At 63.4% G+C, this 21847-nt stretch overlaps 1 non-coding gene across 1 annotated transcript in view; it reads left to right on the plus strand.

Moving 5' to 3' along the window:
* The first annotated feature begins 21373 nt into the window (after nucleotides 1-21373).
* LOC140107082 (18S ribosomal RNA) overlaps nucleotides 21374-21847 on the plus strand; it is a 1883-nt gene continuing 1409 nt past the window's right edge. The window contains exon 1 of the ribosomal RNA XR_011850994.1: nucleotides 21374-21847. This exon is cut by the window's right edge and continues 1409 nt beyond it. This is a non-coding gene — a ribosomal RNA (18S ribosomal RNA).

Raw genomic sequence — 21847 nt, forward strand, 5'->3', positions numbered from 1 at the left:
CCACTCAGGCTACCCGGCAATGTGTCACTGTCCCCCGGCCAAGACTTGGCGGCAAGTCCCGGGGAGGAATAGTGCCCATGGAAGTAGCTCAGCGGGAGCAGCCGCTCAGGCTACCCGGGAATGTGTCACTGTCCCCCGGCCAGACTTGGCGGCAGGTCCCGGGGAGGAATAGTGCCCATGGAAGTCGGAGCTCCAACCTCCAAGTTGACCTCAGCGGGAGCAGCCGCTGAGGCTACCCGGGCATGGGTGACTGTTCCCCGGCCACACTTGGTCGGAGGTCCCGGTGTGGAACATGCCCATGGAAGTTGAAGGGAAGAGAACCGCGAAAGGGAGTTTGGAGGCTGAGCCGCGGCCGAGGAGGTCTCACCGATCCCGGCGTGATTCCAGCCAGGCCCGGTACCCTATACCGAACTCGGCAGGGTGGCTTTATCCGGGACCCTGGAACCCTGGGCGGGGAGCCTAGGGGCGAGAGGGGCCCCATGGAGCTCGGGCAGACTAGAAGTACCCTCGTCTGCCCGCTGGAGGGCGCCCTTCCCGGAGCGGAGGGGACCCCCAAGCGACCAAGTGCAAGCCGAGTTTGGAGCTCGAAACCCGGCCACACTTGGTAGTATGTCCCGGTGAGGAACATGCCCATGGAAGTAAGAGCTCAGCGGGAGCAGCCACTCAGGCTACCCGGGAATGTGTCACTGTCCCCCGGCCAAGACTTGGCGGCAAGTCCCGGGGAGGAATAGTGCCCATGGAAGTAGCTCAGCGGGAGCAGCCGCTCAGGCTACCCGGGAATGTGTCACTGTCCCCCGGCCAGACTTGGCGGCAGGTCCCGGGGAGGAATAGTGCTCATGGAAGTAGCTCAGCGGGAGCAGCCACTCAGGCTAACCGGGAATGTGTCACTGTCCCTGGGCCACACTTGGTCGTTGGTTCCTGATGAGGAACATGCCCATGGAAGTAAGAGTTCAGCGGGAGAAGCCGCTCAGGCTACCCGGGAATGTGTCACTGTCCCCCGGCCAGACTTGGCGGCAGGTCCCGGGGAGGAATAGTGCCCATGGAAGTCGGAGCTCCAACCTCCAAGTTGACCTCAGCGGGAGCACTTGCTGAGGCTACCCGGGCATGGGCGACTGTTCCCCGGCCACACTTGGTCGGAGGTCCCGGTGTGGAACATGCCCATGGAAGTTGAAGGGAAGAGAACCGCGAAAGGGAGTTTGGAGGCTGAGCCGCGGCCGAGGAGGTCTCACCGATCCCGGCGTGATTCCAGCCAGGCCCGGTACCCTATACCGAACTCGGCAGGGTGGCTGTATCCGGGACCCTGGAACCCTGGGCGGGGAGCCTAGGGGCGAGAGGGGCCCCATGGAGCTCGGGCAGACTAGAAGTACCCTCGTCTGCCCGCTGGAGGGCGCCCTTCCCGGAGCGGAGGGGACCCCCAAGCGACCAAGTGCAAGCCGAGTTTGGAGCTCGAAACCCGGCCACACTTGGTAGTATGTCCCGGTGAGGAACATGCCCATGGAAGTAAGAGCTCAGCGGGAGCAGCCACTCAGGCTACCCGGCAATGTGTCACTGTCCCCCGGCCAAGACTTGGCGGCAAGTCCCGGGGAGGAATAGTGCCCATGGAAGTAGCTCAGCGGGAGCAGCCGCTCAGGCTACCCGGGAATGTGTCACTGTCCCCCGGCCAGACTTGGCGGCAGGTCCCGGGGAGGAATAGTGCCCATGGAAGTCGGAGCTCCAACCTCCAAGTTGACCTCAGCGGGAGCAGCCGCTGAGGCTACCCGGGCATGGGTGACTGTTCCCCGGCCACACTTGGTCGGAGGTCCCGGTGTGGAACATGCCCATGGAAGTTGAAGGGAAGAGAACCGCGAAAGGGAGTTTGGAGGCTGAGCCGCGGCCGAGGAGGTCTCACCGATCCCGGCGTGATTCCAGCCAGGCCCGGTACCCTATACCGAACTCGGCAGGGTGGCTTTATCCGGGACCCTGGAACCCTGGGCGGGGAGCCTAGGGGCGAGAGGGGCCCCATGGAGCTCGGGCAGACTAGAAGTACCCTCGTCTGCCCGCTGGAGGGCGCCCTTCCCGGAGCGGAGGGGACCCCCAAGCGACCAAGTGCAAGCCGAGTTTGGAGCTCGAAACCCGGCCACACTTGGTAGTATGTCCCGGTGAGGAACATGCCCATGGAAGTAAGAGCTCAGCGGGAGCAGCCACTCAGGCTACCCGGGAATGTGTCACTGTCCCCCGGCCAAGACTTGGCGGCAAGTCCCGGGGAGGAATAGTGCCCATGGAAGTAGCTCAGCGGGAGCAGCCGCTCAGGCTACCCGGGAATGTGTCACTGTCCCCCGGCCAGACTTGGCGGCAGGTCCCGGGGAGGAATAGTGCTCATGGAAGTAGCTCAGCGGGAGCAGCCACTCAGGCTAACCGGGAATGTGTCACTGTCCCTGGGCCACACTTGGTCGTTGGTTCCTGATGAGGAACATGCCCATGGAAGTAAGAGTTCAGCGGGAGAAGCCGCTCAGGCTACCCGGGAATGTGTCACTGTCCCCCGGCCAGACTTGGCGGCAGGTCCCGGGGAGGAATAGTGCCCATGGAAGTCGGAGCTCCAACCTCCAAGTTGACCTCAGCGGGAGCACTTGCTGAGGCTACCCGGGCATGGGCGACTGTTCCCCGGCCACACTTGGTCGGAGGTCCCGGTGTGGAACATGCCCATGGAAGTTGAAGGGAAGAGAACCGCGAAAGGGAGTTTGGAGGCTGAGCCGCGGCCGAGGAGGTCTCACCGATCCCGGCGTGATTCCAGCCAGGCCCGGTACCCTATACCGAACTCGGCAGGGTGGCTGTATCCGGGACCCTGGAACCCTGGGCGGGGAGCCTAGGGGCGAGAGGGGCCCCATGGAGCTCGGGCAGACTAGAAGTACCCTCGTCTGCCCGCTGGAGGGCGCCCTTCCCGGAGCGGAGGGGACCCCCAAGCGACCAAGTGCAAGCCGAGTTTGGAGCTCGAAACCCGGCCACACTTGGTAGTATGTCCCGGTGAGGAACATGCCCATGGAAGTAAGAGCTCAGCGGGAGCAGCCACTCAGGCTACCCGGCAATGTGTCACTGTCCCCCGGCCAAGACTTGGCGGCAAGTCCCGGGGAGGAATAGTGCCCATGGAAGTAGCTCAGCGGGAGCAGCCGCTCAGGCTACCCGGGAATGTGTCACTGTCCCCCGGCCAGACTTGGCGGCAGGTCCCGGGGAGGAATAGTGCCCATGGAAGTCGGAGCTCCAACCTCCAAGTTGACCTCAGCGGGAGCAGCCGCTGAGGCTACCCGGGCATGGGTGACTGTTCCCCGGCCACACTTGGTCGGAGGTCCCGGTGTGGAACATGCCCATGGAAGTTGAAGGGAAGAGAACCGCGAAAGGGAGTTTGGAGGCTGAGCCGCGGCCGAGGAGGTCTCACCGATCCCGGCGTGATTCCAGCCAGGCCCGGTACCCTATACCGAACTCGGCAGGGTGGCTTTATCCGGGACCCTGGAACCCTGGGCGGGGAGCCTAGGGGCGAGAGGGGCCCCATGGAGCTCGGGCAGACTAGAAGTACCCTCGTCTGCCCGCTGGAGGGCGCCCTTCCCGGAGCGGAGGGGACCCCCAAGCGACCAAGTGCAAGCCGAGTTTGGAGCTCGAAACCCGGCCACACTTGGTAGTATGTCCCGGTGAGGAACATGCCCATGGAAGTAAGAGCTCAGCGGGAGCAGCCACTCAGGCTACCCGGGAATGTGTCACTGTCCCCCGGCCAAGACTTGGCGGCAAGTCCCGGGGAGGAATAGTGCCCATGGAAGTAGCTCAGCGGGAGCAGCCGCTCAGGCTACCCGGGAATGTGTCACTGTCCCCCGGCCAGACTTGGCGGCAGGTCCCGGGGAGGAATAGTGCTCATGGAAGTAGCTCAGCGGGAGCAGCCACTCAGGCTAACCGGGAATGTGTCACTGTCCCTGGGCCACACTTGGTCGTTGGTTCCTGATGAGGAACATGCCCATGGAAGTAAGAGTTCAGCGGGAGAAGCCGCTCAGGCTACCCGGGAATGTGTCACTGTCCCCCGGCCAGACTTGGCGGCAGGTCCCGGGGAGGAATAGTGCCCATGGAAGTCGGAGCTCCAACCTCCAAGTTGACCTCAGCGGGAGCACTTGCTGAGGCTACCCGGGCATGGGCGACTGTTCCCCGGCCACACTTGGTCGGAGGTCCCGGTGTGGAACATGCCCATGGAAGTTGAAGGGAAGAGAACCGCGAAAGGGAGTTTGGAGGCTGAGCCGCGGCCGAGGAGGTCTCACCGATCCCGGCGTGATTCCAGCCAGGCCCGGTACCCTATACCGAACTCGGCAGGGTGGCTGTATCCGGGACCCTGGAACCCTGGGCGGGGAGCCTAGGGGCGAGAGGGGCCCCATGGAGCTCGGGCAGACTAGAAGTACCCTCGTCTGCCCGCTGGAGGGCGCCCTTCCCGGAGCGGAGGGGACCCCCAAGCGACCAAGTGCAAGCCGAGTTTGGAGCTCGAAACCCGGCCACACTTGGTAGTATGTCCCGGTGAGGAACATGCCCATGGAAGTAAGAGCTCAGCGGGAGCAGCCACTCAGGCTACCCGGCAATGTGTCACTGTCCCCCGGCCAAGACTTGGCGGCAAGTCCCGGGGAGGAATAGTGCCCATGGAAGTAGCTCAGCGGGAGCAGCCGCTCAGGCTACCCGGGAATGTGTCACTGTCCCCCGGCCAGACTTGGCGGCAGGTCCCGGGGAGGAATAGTGCCCATGGAAGTCGGAGCTCCAACCTCCAAGTTGACCTCAGCGGGAGCAGCCGCTGAGGCTACCCGGGCATGGGTGACTGTTCCCCGGCCACACTTGGTCGGAGGTCCCGGTGTGGAACATGCCCATGGAAGTTGAAGGGAAGAGAACCGCGAAAGGGAGTTTGGAGGCTGAGCCGCGGCCGAGGAGGTCTCACCGATCCCGGCGTGATTCCAGCCAGGCCCGGTACCCTATACCGAACTCGGCAGGGTGGCTTTATCCGGGACCCTGGAACCCTGGGCGGGGAGCCTAGGGGCGAGAGGGGCCCCATGGAGCTCGGGCAGACTAGAAGTACCCTCGTCTGCCCGCTGGAGGGCGCCCTTCCCGGAGCGGAGGGGACCCCCAAGCGACCAAGTGCAAGCCGAGTTTGGAGCTCGAAACCCGGCCACACTTGGTAGTATGTCCCGGTGAGGAACATGCCCATGGAAGTAAGAGCTCAGCGGGAGCAGCCACTCAGGCTACCCGGGAATGTGTCACTGTCCCCCGGCCAAGACTTGGCGGCAAGTCCCGGGGAGGAATAGTGCCCATGGAAGTAGCTCAGCGGGAGCAGCCGCTCAGGCTACCCGGGAATGTGTCACTGTCCCCCGGCCAGACTTGGCGGCAGGTCCCGGGGAGGAATAGTGCTCATGGAAGTAGCTCAGCGGGAGCAGCCACTCAGGCTAACCGGGAATGTGTCACTGTCCCTGGGCCACACTTGGTCGTTGGTTCCTGATGAGGAACATGCCCATGGAAGTAAGAGTTCAGCGGGAGAAGCCGCTCAGGCTACCCGGGAATGTGTCACTGTCCCCCGGCCAGACTTGGCGGCAGGTCCCGGGGAGGAATAGTGCCCATGGAAGTCGGAGCTCCAACCTCCAAGTTGACCTCAGCGGGAGCACTTGCTGAGGCTACCCGGGCATGGGCGACTGTTCCCCGGCCACACTTGGTCGGAGGTCCCGGTGTGGAACATGCCCATGGAAGTTGAAGGGAAGAGAACCGCGAAAGGGAGTTTGGAGGCTGAGCCGCGGCCGAGGAGGTCTCACCGATCCCGGCGTGATTCCAGCCAGGCCCGGTACCCTATACCGAACTCGGCAGGGTGGCTGTATCCGGGACCCTGGAACCCTGGGCGGGGAGCCTAGGGGCGAGAGGGGCCCCATGGAGCTCGGGCAGACTAGAAGTACCCTCGTCTGCCCGCTGGAGGGCGCCCTTCCCGGAGCGGAGGGGACCCCCAAGCGACCAAGTGCAAGCCGAGTTTGGAGCTCGAAACCCGGCCACACTTGGTAGTATGTCCCGGTGAGGAACATGCCCATGGAAGTAAGAGCTCAGCGGGAGCAGCCACTCAGGCTACCCGGCAATGTGTCACTGTCCCCCGGCCAAGACTTGGCGGCAAGTCCCGGGGAGGAATAGTGCCCATGGAAGTAGCTCAGCGGGAGCAGCCGCTCAGGCTACCCGGGAATGTGTCACTGTCCCCCGGCCAGACTTGGCGGCAGGTCCCGGGGAGGAATAGTGCCCATGGAAGTCGGAGCTCCAACCTCCAAGTTGACCTCAGCGGGAGCAGCCGCTGAGGCTACCCGGGCATGGGTGACTGTTCCCCGGCCACACTTGGTCGGAGGTCCCGGTGTGGAACATGCCCATGGAAGTTGAAGGGAAGAGAACCGCGAAAGGGAGTTTGGAGGCTGAGCCGCGGCCGAGGAGGTCTCACCGATCCCGGCGTGATTCCAGCCAGGCCCGGTACCCTATACCGAACTCGGCAGGGTGGCTTTATCCGGGACCCTGGAACCCTGGGCGGGGAGCCTAGGGGCGAGAGGGGCCCCATGGAGCTCGGGCAGACTAGAAGTACCCTCGTCTGCCCGCTGGAGGGCGCCCTTCCCGGAGCGGAGGGGACCCCCAAGCGACCAAGTGCAAGCCGAGTTTGGAGCTCGAAACCCGGCCACACTTGGTAGTATGTCCCGGTGAGGAACATGCCCATGGAAGTAAGAGCTCAGCGGGAGCAGCCACTCAGGCTACCCGGGAATGTGTCACTGTCCCCCGGCCAAGACTTGGCGGCAAGTCCCGGGGAGGAATAGTGCCCATGGAAGTAGCTCAGCGGGAGCAGCCGCTCAGGCTACCCGGGAATGTGTCACTGTCCCCCGGCCAGACTTGGCGGCAGGTCCCGGGGAGGAATAGTGCTCATGGAAGTAGCTCAGCGGGAGCAGCTGCTGAAGATACCCGGGAATGTGTCACTGTCCCTGGGCCACACTTGGTCGTTGGTTCCTGATGAGGAACATGCCCATGGAAGTAAGAGTTCAGCGGGAGAAGCCGCTCAGGCTACCCGGGAATGTGTCACTGTCCCCCGGCCAGACTTGGCGGCAGGTCCCGGGGAGGAATAGTGCCCATGGAAGTCGGAGCTCCAACCTCCAAGTTGACCTCAGCGGGAGCACTTGCTGAGGCTACCCGGGCATGGGCGACTGTTCCCCGGCCACACTTGGTCGGAGGTCCCGGTGTGGAACATGCCCATGGAAGTTGAAGGGAAGAGAACCGCGAAAGGGAGTTTGGAGGCTGAGCCGCGGCCGAGGAGGTCTCACCGATCCCGGCGTGATTCCAGCCAGGCCCGGTACCCTATACCGAACTCGGCAGGGTGGCTGTATCCGGGACCCTGGAACCCTGGGCGGGGAGCCTAGGGGCGAGAGGGGCCCCATGGAGCTCGGGCAGACTAGAAGTACCCTCGTCTGCCCGCTGGAGGGCGCCCTTCCCGGAGCGGAGGGGACCCCCAAGCGACCAAGTGCAAGCCGAGTTTGGAGCTCGAAACCCGGCCACACTTGGTAGTATGTCCCGGTGAGGAACATGCCCATGGAAGTAAGAGCTCAGCGGGAGCAGCCACTCAGGCTACCCGGCAATGTGTCACTGTCCCCCGGCCAAGACTTGGCGGCAAGTCCCGGGGAGGAATAGTGCCCATGGAAGTAGCTCAGCGGGAGCAGCCGCTCAGGCTACCCGGGAATGTGTCACTGTCCCCCGGCCAGACTTGGCGGCAGGTCCCGGGGAGGAATAGTGCTCATGGAAGTAGCTCAGCGGGAGCAGCCACTCAGGCTACCCGGGAATGTGTCACTGTCCCTGGGCCACACTTGGTCGTTGGTTCCTGATGAGGAACATGCCCATGGAAGTAAGAGTTCAGCGGGAGAAGCCGCTCAGGCTACCCGGGAATGTGTCACTGTCCCCCGGCCAGACTTGGCGGCAGGTCCCGGGGAGGAATAGTGCCCATGGAAGTCGGAGCTCCAACCTCCAAGTTGACCTCAGCGGGAGCACTTGCTGAGGCTACCCGGGCATGGGCGACTGTTCCCCGGCCACACTTGGTCGGAGGTCCCGGTGTGGAACATGCCCATGGAAGTTGAAGGGAAGAGAACCGCGAAAGGGAGTTTGGAGGCTGAGCCGCGGCCGAGGAGGTCTCACCGATCCCGGCGTGATTCCAGCCAGGCCCGGTACCCTATACCGAACTCGGCAGGGTGGCTGTATCCGGGACCCTGGAACCCTGGGCGGGGAGCCTAGGGGCGAGAGGGGCCCCATGGAGCTCGGGCAGACTAGAAGTACCCTCGTCTGCCCGCTGGAGGGCGCCCTTCCCGGAGCGGAGGGGACCCCCAAGCGACCAAGTGCAAGCCGAGTTTGGAGCTCGAAACCCGGCCACACTTGGTAGTATGTCCCGGTGAGGAACATGCCCATGGAAGTAAGAGCTCAGCGGGAGCAGCCACTCAGGCTACCCGGCAATGTGTCACTGTCCCCCGGCCAAGACTTGGCGGCAAGTCCCGGGGAGGAATAGTGCCCATGGAAGTAGCTCAGCGGGAGCAGCCGCTCAGGCTACCCGGGAATGTGTCACTGTCCCCCGGCCAGACTTGGCGGCAGGTCCCGGGGAGGAATAGTGCTCATGGAAGTAGCTCAGCGGGAGCAGCCACTCAGGCTACCCGGGAATGTGTCACTGTCCCTGGGCCACACTTGGTCGTTGGTTCCTGATGAGGAACATGCCCATGGAAGTAAGAGTTCAGCGGGAGAAGCCGCTCAGGCTACCCGGGAATGTGTCACTGTCCCCCGGCCAGACTTGGCGGCAGGTCCCGGGGAGGAATAGTGCCCATGGAAGTCGGAGCTCCAACCTCCAAGTTGACCTCAGCGGGAGCACTTGCTGAGGCTACCCGGGCATGGGCGACTGTTCCCCGGCCACACTTGGTCGGAGGTCCCGGTGTGGAACATGCCCATGGAAGTTGAAGGGAAGAGAACCGCGAAAGGGAGTTTGGAGGCTGAGCCGCGGCCGAGGAGGTCTCACCGATCCCGGCGTGATTCCAGCCAGGCCCGGTACCCTATACCGAACTCGGCAGGGTGGCTGTATCCGGGACCCTGGAACCCTGGGCGGGGAGCCTAGGGGCGAGAGGGGCCCCATGGAGCTCGGGCAGACTAGAAGTACCCTCGTCTGCCCGCTGGAGGGCGCCCTTCCCGGAGCGGAGGGGACCCCCAAGCGACCAAGTGCAAGCCGAGTTTGGAGCTCGAAACCCGGCCACACTTGGTAGTATGTCCCGGTGAGGAACATGCCCATGGAAGTAAGAGCTCAGCGGGAGCAGCCACTCAGGCTACCCGGCAATGTGTCACTGTCCCCCGGCCAAGACTTGGCGGCAAGTCCCGGGGAGGAATAGTGCCCATGGAAGTAGCTCAGCGGGAGCAGCCGCTCAGGCTACCCGGGAATGTGTCACTGTCCCCCGGCCAGACTTGGCGGCAGGTCCCGGGGAGGAATAGTGCTCATGGAAGTAGCTCAGCGGGAGCAGCCACTCAGGCTACCCGGGAATGTGTCACTGTCCCTGGGCCACACTTGGTCGTTGGTTCCTGATGAGGAACATGCCCATGGAAGTAAGAGTTCAGCGGGAGCAGCCGCTCAGGGCTACCCGGGAATGTGTCACTGTCCCCCGGCCAGACTTGGCGGCAGGTCCCGGGGAGGAATAGTGCCCATGGAAGTCGGAGCTCCAACCTCCAAGTTGACCTCAGCGGGAGCAGCCGCTGAGGCTACCCGGGCATGGGTGACTGTTCCCCGGCCACACTTGGTCGGAGGTCCCGGTGTGGAACATGCCCATGGAAGTTGAAGGGAAGAGAACCGCGAAAGGGAGTTTGGAGGCTGAGCCGCGGCCGAGGAGGTCTCACCGATCCCGGCGTGATTCCAGCCAGGCCCGGTACCCTATACCGAACTCGGCAGGGTGGCTTTATCCGGGACCCTGGAACCCTGGGCGGGGAGCCTAGGGGCGAGAGGGGCCCCATGGAGCTCGGGCAGACTAGAAGTACCCTCGTCTGCCCGCTGGAGGGCGCCCTTCCCGGAGCGGAGGGGACCCCCCAAGCGACCAAGTGCAAGCCGAGTTTGGAGCTCGAAACCCGGCCACACTTGGTAGTTGGTCCCGGTGAGGAACATGCCCATGGAAGTAAGAGCTCAGCGGGAGCAGCCACTCAGGCTACCCGGGAATGTGTCACTGTCCCCCGGCCAAGACTTGGCGGCAAGTCCCGGGGAGGAATAGTGCCCATGGAAGTAGCTCAGCGGGAGCAGCCACTCAGGCTACCCGGGAATGTGTCACTGTCCCTCGGCCACACTTGGTCGTAGGTCCCGGTGAGGAACATGCCCATGGAAGTCGGAGCTCCAACCTCCAACCGGGTGAAGCCTCCGAGAGCTAGCCGGGAATAGGGCGCCAATCCCGGCTACCGCCCTCCAGGCTTGCCCCGGTCGAAAGACCTACGTCCTCGCACCAGCACAAGCGCAAAAATTTTCTAAGTGTGGGAGAACCGAGGACCCGCCCGGTGGCACTCTGCCTCTCGCTGCCGCCCTCCTGGAAGCGTCCTCGGTCACTGTGTGTGCGGCAGATATCAGAGCTCCGGAAAGGTGAAAAAGAACCGGTAAGAGGGCGAATCCGGCAGCTCCCTGCCGGGCGAGGACCACCGCGAGCGGCGGGGACGTCAGACGGGAGACGCGCGGCGGACCTTCCGTCGGAGTGCCTGGGATTTTGACCTCGGAGAAGTTCGAAAAAATTATGCGGTCGGAGCTGTCTGCCCCGGCCGGGGAAGGCTCACCGCCGGCGGCTGCCAACCCCTGGCTTGCCCGCTGGATGCCCTTTCGGAGGCTGCTGAAAAAGAACTGTCAGGCGGGCACCTCTCGGAAGAACCGCAGACCAAAACGACCGGTAAAAATTTTGGGCGATCCGACACGTAGTGCACCTTCGGCGGCAGAGAAAAGCAGCAAAAATACCGGTCAGAGAAGGGGAGTTTTGGTCGACTCTGCCAGGTTTTTGCACTAAGTCAGATCCGTAATGCCAGCGGGACTGAGTCGCTTTTGCGTGCCGTGGTCCTGGAGGCCTGCTCGGACAGAGCGGTCCTTCGGGTCCCGCGGGAAGGGGCATTTCATGTTCCTCTGCGGGAGGTGATCCATTTTCTGCGGGAAATGGCGAGCCCCTTCGGCTACAAGAGTGTGTAGGTCCCGCTCAACAGTCTACGTCCTTAACCATCGGGGACTTTGTAGATTTTGCCCAAAATCGCTCTCCGCAGAACAGAGCGTGAGGTCTCCGCGGCGGAGGCCGGAAAAGGTGCGAGGTGAGCGGCATGGTATGACTGGGCTCGTGCCGCTCACTGCTACCCGGAGCGTGGCGCCCTCCGGGTAAAAAGCTAGCCGGGGCGAGTAGGTGGGTTGACGGGCGCATAAGCAACGCCGTCCCCGCCGTACAAGGTGCCGGTGGCCTGGCGAACCACCGGCGTAAGGCTAGCCAGGGCGTACCGCGGGGCAGAGGGCGCATAAGCCACGCTCTCTCTCCATCCCACCAGCACAAGCGAAAAATTTTCAAAGTGTGGGAGAACCGGCTTCCCGACCGGTGGCACTCTGCCTCTCTCTGCCGCCCTCCTGGAAGCGTCCTCGGTCACTCGGAGTACGGCAGATTTAAGAGCTCCGGAATGGTGAAAAAGAACCGGAGAGAGGGCGACTCCGGCTTCTCTCTGCCGGGCGAGGACCACCGCAGGCGGCGGGGACCTCTGACAGGAGGCGGCGCTGCGGGCAGGCTTTAAAAGTGCCTGGGCTTTTGGCCTCGGCGAAAGTCGAAAAAATTATGCGGTCGGAGCTTTCTGCCCCGGCCGGGGAAGGCTCACCGCCGGCGGCTGCCAACCCCTGGCTTGCCCGCTGGATGCCCTTTCGGAGGCTGCTGAAAAAGAACTGTCAGGCGGGCACCTCTCGGAAGAACCGCAGACCAAAACGACCGGTAAAAATTTTGGGCGATCCGACCCGTAGTGCACCTTCGGCGGCAGAGAAAAGCAACAAAAATACCGGTCAGAGAAGGGGAGTTTTGGTCGACTCTGCCAGGTTTTTGCACTAAGTCAGATCCGTAATGCCAGCGGGACTGAGTCGCTTTTGCGTGCCGTGGTCCTGGAGGCCTGCTCGGACAGAGCGGTCCTTCGGGTCCCGCGGGAAGGGGCATTTCATGTTCCTCTGCGGGAGGTGATCCATTTTCTGCGGGAAATGGCGAGCCCCTTCGGCTACAAGAGTGTGTAGGTCCCGCTCAACAGTCTACGTCCTTAACCATCGGGGACTTTGTAGATTTTGCCCAAAATCGCTCTCCGCAGAACAGAGCGTGAGGTCTCCGCGGCGGAGGCCGGAAAAGGTGCGAGGTGAGCGGCATGGTATGACTGGGCTCGTGCCGCTCACTGCTACCCGGAGCGTGGCGCCCTCCGGGTAAAAGGCTAGCCGGGGCGAGTAGGTGGGATGACGGGCGCATAAGCAACGCCGTCCCCGCCGTACAAGGTGCCGGTGGCCTGGCGAACCACCGGCGTAAGGCTAGCCAGGGCGTACCGCGGGGCAGAGGGCGCATAAGCCACGCTCTCTCTCCATCCCACCAGCACAAGCGAAATATTTTCAAAGTGTGGGAGAACCGGCTTCCCGACCGGTGGCACTCTGCCTCTCGCTGCCGCCCTCCTGGAAGCGTCCTCGGTCACTCGGAGTACGGCAGATTTAAGAGCTCCGGAATGGTGAAAAAGAACCGGAGAGAGGGCGACTCCGGCTTCTCTCTGCCGGGCGAGGACCACCGCAGGCGGCGGGGACGTCTGACAGGAGACGGCGCTGCGGGCAGGCTTTAAAAGTGCATGGGGTTTTGGCCTCGGCAAAAGTCGAAAAAATTATGCGGTCGGAGCTTTCTGCCCCGGCCGGGGAAGGCTCACCGCCGGCGGCTGCCAACCCCTGGCTTGCCCGCTGGATGCCCTTTCGGAGGCTTCTGAAAAAGAACTGTCAGGCGGGCACCTCTCGGAAGAACCGCAGACCAAAACGACCGGTAAAAATTTTGGGCGATCCGACCCGTAGTGCACCTTCGGCGGCAGAGAAAAGCAACAAAAATACCGGTCAGAGAAGGGGAGTTTTGGTCGACTCTGCCAGGTTTTTGCACTAAGTCAGATCCGTAATGCCAGCGGGACTGAGTCGCTTTTGCGTGCCGTGGTCCTGGAGGCCTGCTCGGACAGAGCGGTCCTGCGGGTCCCGCGGGAAGGGGCATTTCATGTTCCTCTGCGGGAGGTGATCCATTTTCTGCGGGAAATGGCGAGCCCCTTCGGCTACAAGAGTGTGTAGGTCCCGCTCAACAGTCTACGTCCTTAACCATCGGGGACTTTGTAGATTTTGCCCAAAATCGCTCTCCGCAGAACAGAGCGTGAGGTCTCCGCGGCGGAGGCCGGAAAAGGTGCGAGGTGAGCGGCATGGTATGACTGGGCTCGTGCCGCTCACTGCTACCCGGAGCGTGGCGCCCTCCGGGTAAAAGGCTAGCCGGGGCGAGTAGGTGGGATGACGGGCGCATAAGCAACGCCGTCCCCGCCGTACAAGGTGCCGGTGGCCTGGCGAACCACCGGCGTAAGGCTAGCCAAGGGCGTACCGCGGGGCAGAGGGCGCATAAGCCACGCTCTCTCTCCATCCCACCAGCACAAGCGAAAAATTTTCAAAGTGTGGGAGAACCGGCTTCCCGACCGGTTGCACTCTGCCTCTCGCTGCCGCCGTCCTGGAAGCGTCCTCGGTCACTCGGAGTACGGCAGATTTAAGAGCTCCGGAATGGTGAAAAAGAACCGGAGAGAGGGCGACTCCGGCTTCTCTCTGCCGGGCGAGGACCACCGCAGGCGGCGGGGACGTCTGACAGGAGACGGCGCTGCGGGCAGGCTTTAAAAGTGCATGGGGTTTTGGCCTCGGAGAAAGTCGAAAAAATTATGCGGTCGGAGCTGTCTGCCCCGGCCGGGGAAGGCTCACCTCCGGCGGCTGCCAACCCCTGGCTTGCCCGCTGGATGGCCTTTCGGAGGCTGCTGAAAAAGAACTGTCAGGCGGGCACCTCTCGGAAGAACCGCAGACCAAAACGACCGGTAAAAATTTTGGGCGATTCGACCCGTAGTGCACCTTCGGCGGCAGAGAAAAGCAACAAAAATACCGGTCAGAGAAGGGGAGTTTTGGTCGACTCTGCCAGGTTTTTGCACTAAGTCAGATCCGTAATGCCAGCGGGACTGAGTCGCTCTTGCGTGCCGTGGTCCTGGAAGCCTGCTCGGACAGAGTGGTCCTTCGGGTCCCGCGGGAAGGGGCATTTCATGTTCCTCTGCGGGAGGTGATCCATTTTCTGCGGGAAATGGCGAGCCCCTTCGGCTACAAGAGTGTGTAGGTCCCGCTCAACAGTCTACGTCCTTAACCATCGGGGACTTTGTAGATTTTGCCCAAAATCGCTCTCCGCAGAACAGAGCGGGAGGTCTCCGCGGCGGAGGCCGGAAAAGGTGCGAGGTGAGCGGCATGGTATGACTGGGCTCGTGCCGCTCACTGCTACCCGGAGCGTGGCGCCCTCCGGGTAAAAGGCTAGCCGGGGCGAGTAGGTGGATTGACGGGCGCATAAGCAACGCCGTCCCCGCCGTACAAGGTGCCGGTGGCCTGGCGAACCACCGGCGTAAGGCTAGCCAAGGGCGTACCGAGGGGCAGAGGGCGCATAAGCCACGCCGTCCCCGCTGTACAAGGTGCCGGTGGCCTGGCGAACCACCGGCGTAAGGCTAGCCAAGGGCGTACCGCGGGGCAGAGGGCGCATAAGCCACGCTCTCTCTCCATCCCACCAGAACAAGCGAAAAAATTTCAAAGTGTGGGAGAACCGGCTTCCCGACCGGTGGCACTCTGCCTCTCGCTGCCGCCCTCCTGGAAGCGTCCTCGGTCACTCGGTGTCCGGCAGATTTCAGAGCTCCGGAATGGTGAAAAAGAACCGGTGAGAGGGCGAATCCGGCTTCTCTCTGCCGGGCGAGGACCACCGCAGGCGGCAAGGGACGTCTGCCAGGAGACGGCGCTGCGGGCAGGCTTTAAAAGTGCATGGGGTTTTGGCCTCGGCGAAAGTCGAAAAAATTTTGCGGTCGGAGCTGTCTGCCCCGGCCGGGGAAGGCTCACCGCCGGCGGCTGCCAACCCCTGGCTTGCCCGCTGGATGCCCTTTCGGAGGCTGCTGAAAAAGAACTGTCAGGCGGGCACCTCTCGGAAGAACCGCAGACCAAAACGACCGGTAAAAATTTTGGGCGATCCGACCCTCAGTGCACCTTCGGCGGCAGAGAAAAGCAACAAAAACACCGGTCAAAGAAGGGAGGTTTTGGTCGACTCTGCCTGGTTTTTGCACTAAGTCAGATCCGTAATGCCAGCGGGACTGAGTCGCTTTTGCGTGCCGTGGTCCTGGAGGCCTGCTCGGACAGAGCGGTCCTTCGGGTCCCGCGGGAAGGGGCATTTCATGTTCCTCTGCGGGAGGTGGTCCATTTTCTGCGGGAAATGGCGAGCCCCATCGGCTACAAGAGTGTGTAGGTCCCGCTCAACAGTCTACGTCCTTAACCATCGGGGACTTTGTAGATTTTGGCAGAAATCGCCCCCCGCAGGTCCTAGCGGGAGGTCTCCGCGGCGGAGGCCGGAGAGGGCGCGAGGTGAGCGGCATGGTATGACTGGGTTCGTGCCGCTCACTGGTACCCGGAGCGTGGCGCCCTCCGGGTAAAAGGCTAGCCGGGGCGAGTAGGTGGGTTGACGGGCGCATAAGCCACGCCGTCCCCGCCGTACAAGGTGCCGGTGGCCTGGCGAACCACCGGCGTAAGGCCAGCCAGGGCGGACCGCGGGGCAGAGGGCGCATAAGCCACGCTCTCTCTCCATCCCACCAGAACAAGCGAAAAATTTTCAAAGTGTGGGAGAACCGGCGACCCGACCGGTGGCACTCTGCCTCTCGCTGCCGCCCTCCTGGAAGCGTCCTCGGTCACTCGGTGTCCGGCAGATTTCAGAGCTCCGGAATGGTGAAAAAGAACCGGAGAGGGGGCGACTCCGGCTTCTCTCTGCCGGGCGAGGACCACCGCAGGCGGCAAGGGACGTCTGACAGGAGACGGCGCTGCGGGCAGGCTTTAAAAGTGCATGGGGTTTTGGCCTCGGCGAAAGTCGAAAAAATTTTGCGGTCGGAGCCGTCTGCCCCGGCCGGGGAAGGCTCACCGCCGGCGGCTGCCAACCCCTGGCTTGCCCGCTGGATGGCCTTTCGGAGGCTGCTGAAAAAGAACTGTCAGGCGGGCACCTCTCGGAAGAACCGCAGACCAAAACGACCGGTAAAAATTTTGGGCGATCCGACCCTCAGTGCACCTTCGGCGGCAGAGAAAAGCATCAAAAATACCGGTCAAAGAAGCGAGGTTTTGGTCGACTCTGCCAGGTTTTTGCACAAAGTGTTGGCATCGTGCGGCGTCGCGCTTTGCCGTACCGTATCCCCAATGGAGCGGCGCCCGGCGGGGTAGGCTAGCCATGTGAGGTCGAGGGCGGGAGGACGGGACGTAAGCCAGGCCGTTCTCCACAAGAAATTCCGGACGCGGAGACCCCTTCTCCGCCCTACGGTCCCCAATGGGGTGGCGCCCGGCGGGTGAGGCTAGCCATGGGAGGACGGGACGTAAGCCAGGCCGTTCTCCACAAGAAATTCCGTACGCGGAGACCCCTTCTCCGCCCTACGGTCCCCAATGGGGTGGCGCCCGGCGGGTGAGGCTAGCCATGTGAGGTCGAGGGCGGGAGGACGGGACGTAAGCCAGGCCGTTCTCCACAAGTAAATTCCGGACGCGGAGACCCCTTCTCCGCCCTACGGTCCCCAATGGGGTGGCGCCCGGCGGGTGAGGCTAGCCGTGTGAGGTCGAGGGCGGGAGGACGGGACGTAAGCCAGGCCGTTCTCCACAAGTAAATTCCGGACGCGGAGACCCCTTCTCCGCCCTACGGTCCCCAATGGGGTGGCGCCCGGCGGGTGAGGCTAGCCATGTGAGGTCGAGGGCGGGAGGACGGGACGTAAGCCAGGCCGTTCTCCACAAGTAAATTCCGGACGCGGAGACCCCTTCTCCGCCCTACGGTCCCCAATGGGGTGGCTCCCGGCGGGTGAGGCTAGCCATGTGAGGTCGAGGGCGGGAGGACGGGACGCAAGCCAGGCCGTTCTCCACAAACTCCCAGCGGTAGAGTCTCGGCTCTCCGCTCTTTTGATCGATCTGACACAGCGCGATCCGGCGGGGCAGGGCACTTTGCTCGGTCAGGGGTATTGGCCCCGGCCGGTTTATGGTAAAGCGTTCCTTAGCCTCAGTCTTGGTCGCGCATCAATCCCCCGCTCCCCGTGAGCGGCTGTCGTCCTCTGCCTAAGGTTGTGTAGCGCGGTGCCAGTGTGGTCCTCGCACGGCCCCGCTCCTGCCACAGCGGTAGGACTCTCTGCTTCGGCTGAGGTTTGCTACGAAGCGTATGGAACGGGCGTACTCCACCGTACCGTGGGTGGGGGGCGGCGGCGTTGGCGGCGGCAGCGTCCAGCGCGGAGCTCCGGCTCCCGCGGCAGCGCCTCGCCTAGTGTCCCTCGGGCAAGTCCAATCGCCCCCCGCCCGGTCGGAGAGCGCAGACACACCTCTGTGTCCACGGTTTATTTCCGCAGCACGAAAAGGGACGGCTCCCGCCTGCTCCTCGCGGCGGCGACGAGGCTTAGACCCACCGTGGCGTATCCGCGGTAGGTATGCTCGTCGGTCGGAGGAGCGGTTGCGGTCGAGTGGTCCCCAGTGTACCCTGTTAGCGCTGCCCGCCTACGCCTGAAGAGCTGCGGACCGAGAAAAAGGTTCGCTCCGCTGCTGACGGCGAAGCGCGCGGCACGCCGCGGAAGAGGAGAGGGAGCGGTCGCCCCCGGGGCGGCTCCCCTCCGAGTCCGGCAGAAGCAGAGATTGTAGCGGAGGGGGGGTTTCTAAATTCCCCGGGCGTGTTATCCCCAGCGGTAGCCTTTGAACTCTTCAACCGCAAGCACGATCGCACGTTCACAGCACCCGTCACTAGGAGCCGGGCCAGAGGCGGGCGGCAGACGAAACCGACATGAGCGCTTAAGGGTATTGCACCCCCGGCGCCCAGACCCTGGAAATTGAGTCTGCCCCCAAAGCCCACCCGCGTCCTCCTTGGCGCTCCCGGAGTACATGGTCGTAGATGGGCCATCGGTCGCTAATGCCAAACTGCGTCCCAGGGGTGCGTCCCCTCTGACCAACGGCAGACCCATCCCTCTCGCCAATCCGCGGATCCCCGCCAGGTCCCGAACAGGGCTCGTCCTTTAGCGTTTCAAATGCGCCCTCCCCGCCATACGAGGGGTTGAGGACCGTAGCCTTCCCTTACGAGAGGCACCAGGGGTGCGCCTGCTCGAGGGCCCGGCCGTGGGCGTAACGCTTGGGCCGCCCGGGGGAGTCGGTAGACCATGGGAGACCAACACTCGCACACGAACGTTGCCCGTGCTTTTGTGGAAGAGAGCTTCTTGCGAGGTTGTCGCTGCGGTGGCGCCCGGACAAACCCTATCCCTAAAACTTCTGGGGAATTGGCGTCTAAGCCTGCACCCTGCTCGGTATCCCTGCACCCACGAAGGGGGCCGTGGAAGGCTTGGGGTCGCGCCGGCGAAACCGACCGGATGCCCGGGGTACTGAACCCCCGGGGTCCCACCCTGGAAATTGAGCCGTCCGACCCCGCCACGTCTTCCTAGTGCTCTCCTTGGCTCCCCCGCCTGTGGGCATCGTTAGGGGCTGCGGTCATCAGCGCCGGCTAAGCTTCGGCAACACGGCCGACCCACCCCTTCGGCGCCTGGGGGTGCCTGGTCCCAGTCCGGGCCGTTCCGTAGGGGCGGCTATCCCTTACATGAGGGACTCGGTGCGTCCGCTCGGGCTGCGGGGCTCCGGCTCCGACAGCCGGGGAGCTGGTTTTGACCGCGGGCCTCGACGGGAACCGGCAGGGACCGGACTAGGCGTCAAGCCGAAAATAACCCCGGCACCCTCTGCTTCCAAAGCGAGGGGACCTTTGGCCGAGCGGGGCACCGGAAGCCGAACCGACCCCAACCCCTCTTCTTACCCCAGGGCTGGGCTGACCAATCCCCTGATCGGGTCTAAAATGGAAGAAGGGGATTCGAGGGAAGGGGCTGGCGGAAGGCAGTTGCCCGACGGAGTAGGCGAAGGCCAGGCCGTTTCCGAGTCCCGAGCAGAGGAGGGCGAACTCGGCTCTTCATCGACCGACGGCGAGGCGAGGGCGGTGGCTGCCGCGGGGAAGACTCCATTGCTCGTCAGCGCGCTAGGAGCGGGGCCGACTGGCTGCTCGGGGTATGGCATCCCCGGGGGCCCACCCTGGAAATCTTCGCTCCTCAGCCGCTGCAGGTTATAAGGTCCCGCCGCGCGTAAGCGCTCAACTCTCCGACCCACGGATGTCGAGCCCATGGTGAGCCGGCCGTTTCGTACGGGGAAAAGGGGTCCTCTGGCCCCACATCGATCGAGGGGGTTTAGATCCGCGGAGGCACGCACCGCGAGGCGAATCGCTGCTTTCCCCAAGAGGTTAACCTTCAAACCACCGAGTAGGTTCGGGGCAGGGCCGACAGTCTGCACTGGGGTATTGCATCCCTGGTGGGGCGACCCTGGAAATCTCTGCCCCTTTCCACTCCTTCGGTTGGGCCTCTCGTCGGGGCGAGCGTAAGTCGGCAAGCAGACGTGGGAAGAGGCTTCTTACCGGTGACACTCCTTTCGTGAGAGAGGCAGGTACTCGCCCCGGACCCCGGTCCAAATCTGCGCGGGCCGGACGGCGTCGGCCCTAGCCGAAGGCCGCTCCCGCGAAGCCAGGGAGCCGAAAATAACCCCGACACCCTCCGCGACCTCGCGTGCTTCCAAAGCGAGGGGAACCTTTGGCCGAGCGGGGCACCCGAAGCCGAACCGACCCCAACCCCTCTTCTTACCCCAGGGCTGGGCTGACCAATCCCCTGATCGGGTCTAAAATGGAAGAAGGGGATTCGAGGGAAGGGGCTGGCGGAAGGCAGTTGCCCGACGGAGTAGGCGAAGGCCAGGCCGTTTCCAAATCCCGAGCAGAGGAAGGGCGAACGACGTTCTTCATCGACCGACGGCGAGGCTAGGGCGAGGGCGGTGGCTGCCGCGGGGAAGACTCCATTGCTTGCCAGCGTGCTAGGAGCGGGGCCGACAGGCTGCTCGGGGTATGGCATCCCCGGGGGCCCACCCTGGAAATCTTCGCTCCTCAGCCGCTGCAGGTTATAAGGTCCCGCCGCGCGTAAGCGCTCAACTCCCCGACCCACGGACGTCGAGCCCATGGTGAGCTGACAGTTTCGTACGGGGAAAAGGGGTCCTCTGGCCCCACATCGATCGAGGGGGTTTAGATCCGCGGAGGCACGCACCGCGAGGCGAATCGCTGCTTTTCCCCAAGAGGTTAACCTTCAAACCACCGAGTAGGTTCGGGGCAGGGCCGACTGTCTGCACTGGGGTATTGCATCCCTGGTGGGGCGACCCTGGAAATCTCTGCCCCTTTCCACTCTTTCGGTTGGGCCTCTCGTCGGGGCGAGCGTAAGTCGGCAAGCAGACGTGGGAAGAGGCTTCTTACCGGTGACACTCCCTTCGTGAGAGAGGCAGGTACTCGCCCCGCACCCCGGTCCAAATCTGCTCGGTCCGGCCGTCGTCGGCCCTAGCCGAAGGCCGCTCCCGCGAAGCCAGGCGATCCGAACCGAGGATCCGCGCGAGCCTTCTCCAAGCCCTCTGCCGGGCGCTGGTGTTGAAAGCGTAGCGGACCCTGTTCGCCGGAGCGATAGGAGCGGAGCACCGGTCCCGCAGGGTTGAAAGCTGGGTAGCAGCGCCGTAGCTTCCCTCCCAGCCTTCCCCCGGACCTGGCGCCCGATCCCCTCCGCTCCTCTCTGCGTTGGCGGGCGGCGCTGCATGGGTACGTCGCGACGGCTCCTATCGTCTCTCTCGCTTAACAGTGTGGAGAGGTGGTGGTGGAGCCGTCCGACACTCGAGGTGCTGAAGTTGAGCGTCCAATGCTTTCCTTCTATGCGCAGCCTACAGGAGCTGTCCGAGCTTCGGAGGTGCTGATGGAGGTGAGAGTCGAGCGCCACTTCTTGGCTGAACTGAGTGGGGAAAGCCAGCGACTGCGAGAGGGAGGGGAAGGGAAGGCTTTTTCGGGTCCTTGGAAGGGACCGAGAGCATCTTTCTTGCCCCCCTGCCCTAAGCTCCATCCAATGTTGTCTGCGAGGTCTTCTCCGGCGGCGGAGAAGCGCTGCGGTAGCAGCAGCAGCAACGAGCGTTCCCATTAGCTCACGGAGCCTGACTCCAAGAGTCTACCCCTCAGAGCTCGGCTACCTGGTTGATCCTGCCAGTAGTATATGCTTGTTTTAAAGATTAAGCCATGCATGTCTAAGTACTGACTATTCTTTACGGTGAAACTGCGAATGGCTCATTAAATCAGTTATGGTTCCTTTGATCGTTCCGCATTGATGATGTGCTACTCGGATAACTGTGGCAATTCTAGAGCTAATACGTGCCCAAGAGCGCTGCCCTCCAGGAAGGCGTGCATTTATCAGACTTAAAACCAATCCGGGGAGCCCTGGTCCGCGGCGGGTCTCCGGGCCCGCTGCGGCGCCAGCCCCGTCCTAGACTTGGCGACTCTAGGTGACCTCGGGCCGATCGCACGTCCTCCGTGACGGCGACGATCTATTCAGGTTTCTGCCCTATCAACTGTCGATGGTATCTAACCCGCCTACCATGGTGACAACGGGTAACGGGGAATTAGGGTTCGGTTCCGGAGAGGGAGCCTGAGAAACGGCTACCACA

Source organism: Engystomops pustulosus, unplaced genomic scaffold, assembly GCF_040894005.1.
Source record: "Engystomops pustulosus unplaced genomic scaffold, aEngPut4.maternal MAT_SCAFFOLD_111, whole genome shotgun sequence".
NCBI classification, from domain to species: Eukaryota; Metazoa; Chordata; class Amphibia; order Anura; family Leptodactylidae; genus Engystomops; species Engystomops pustulosus.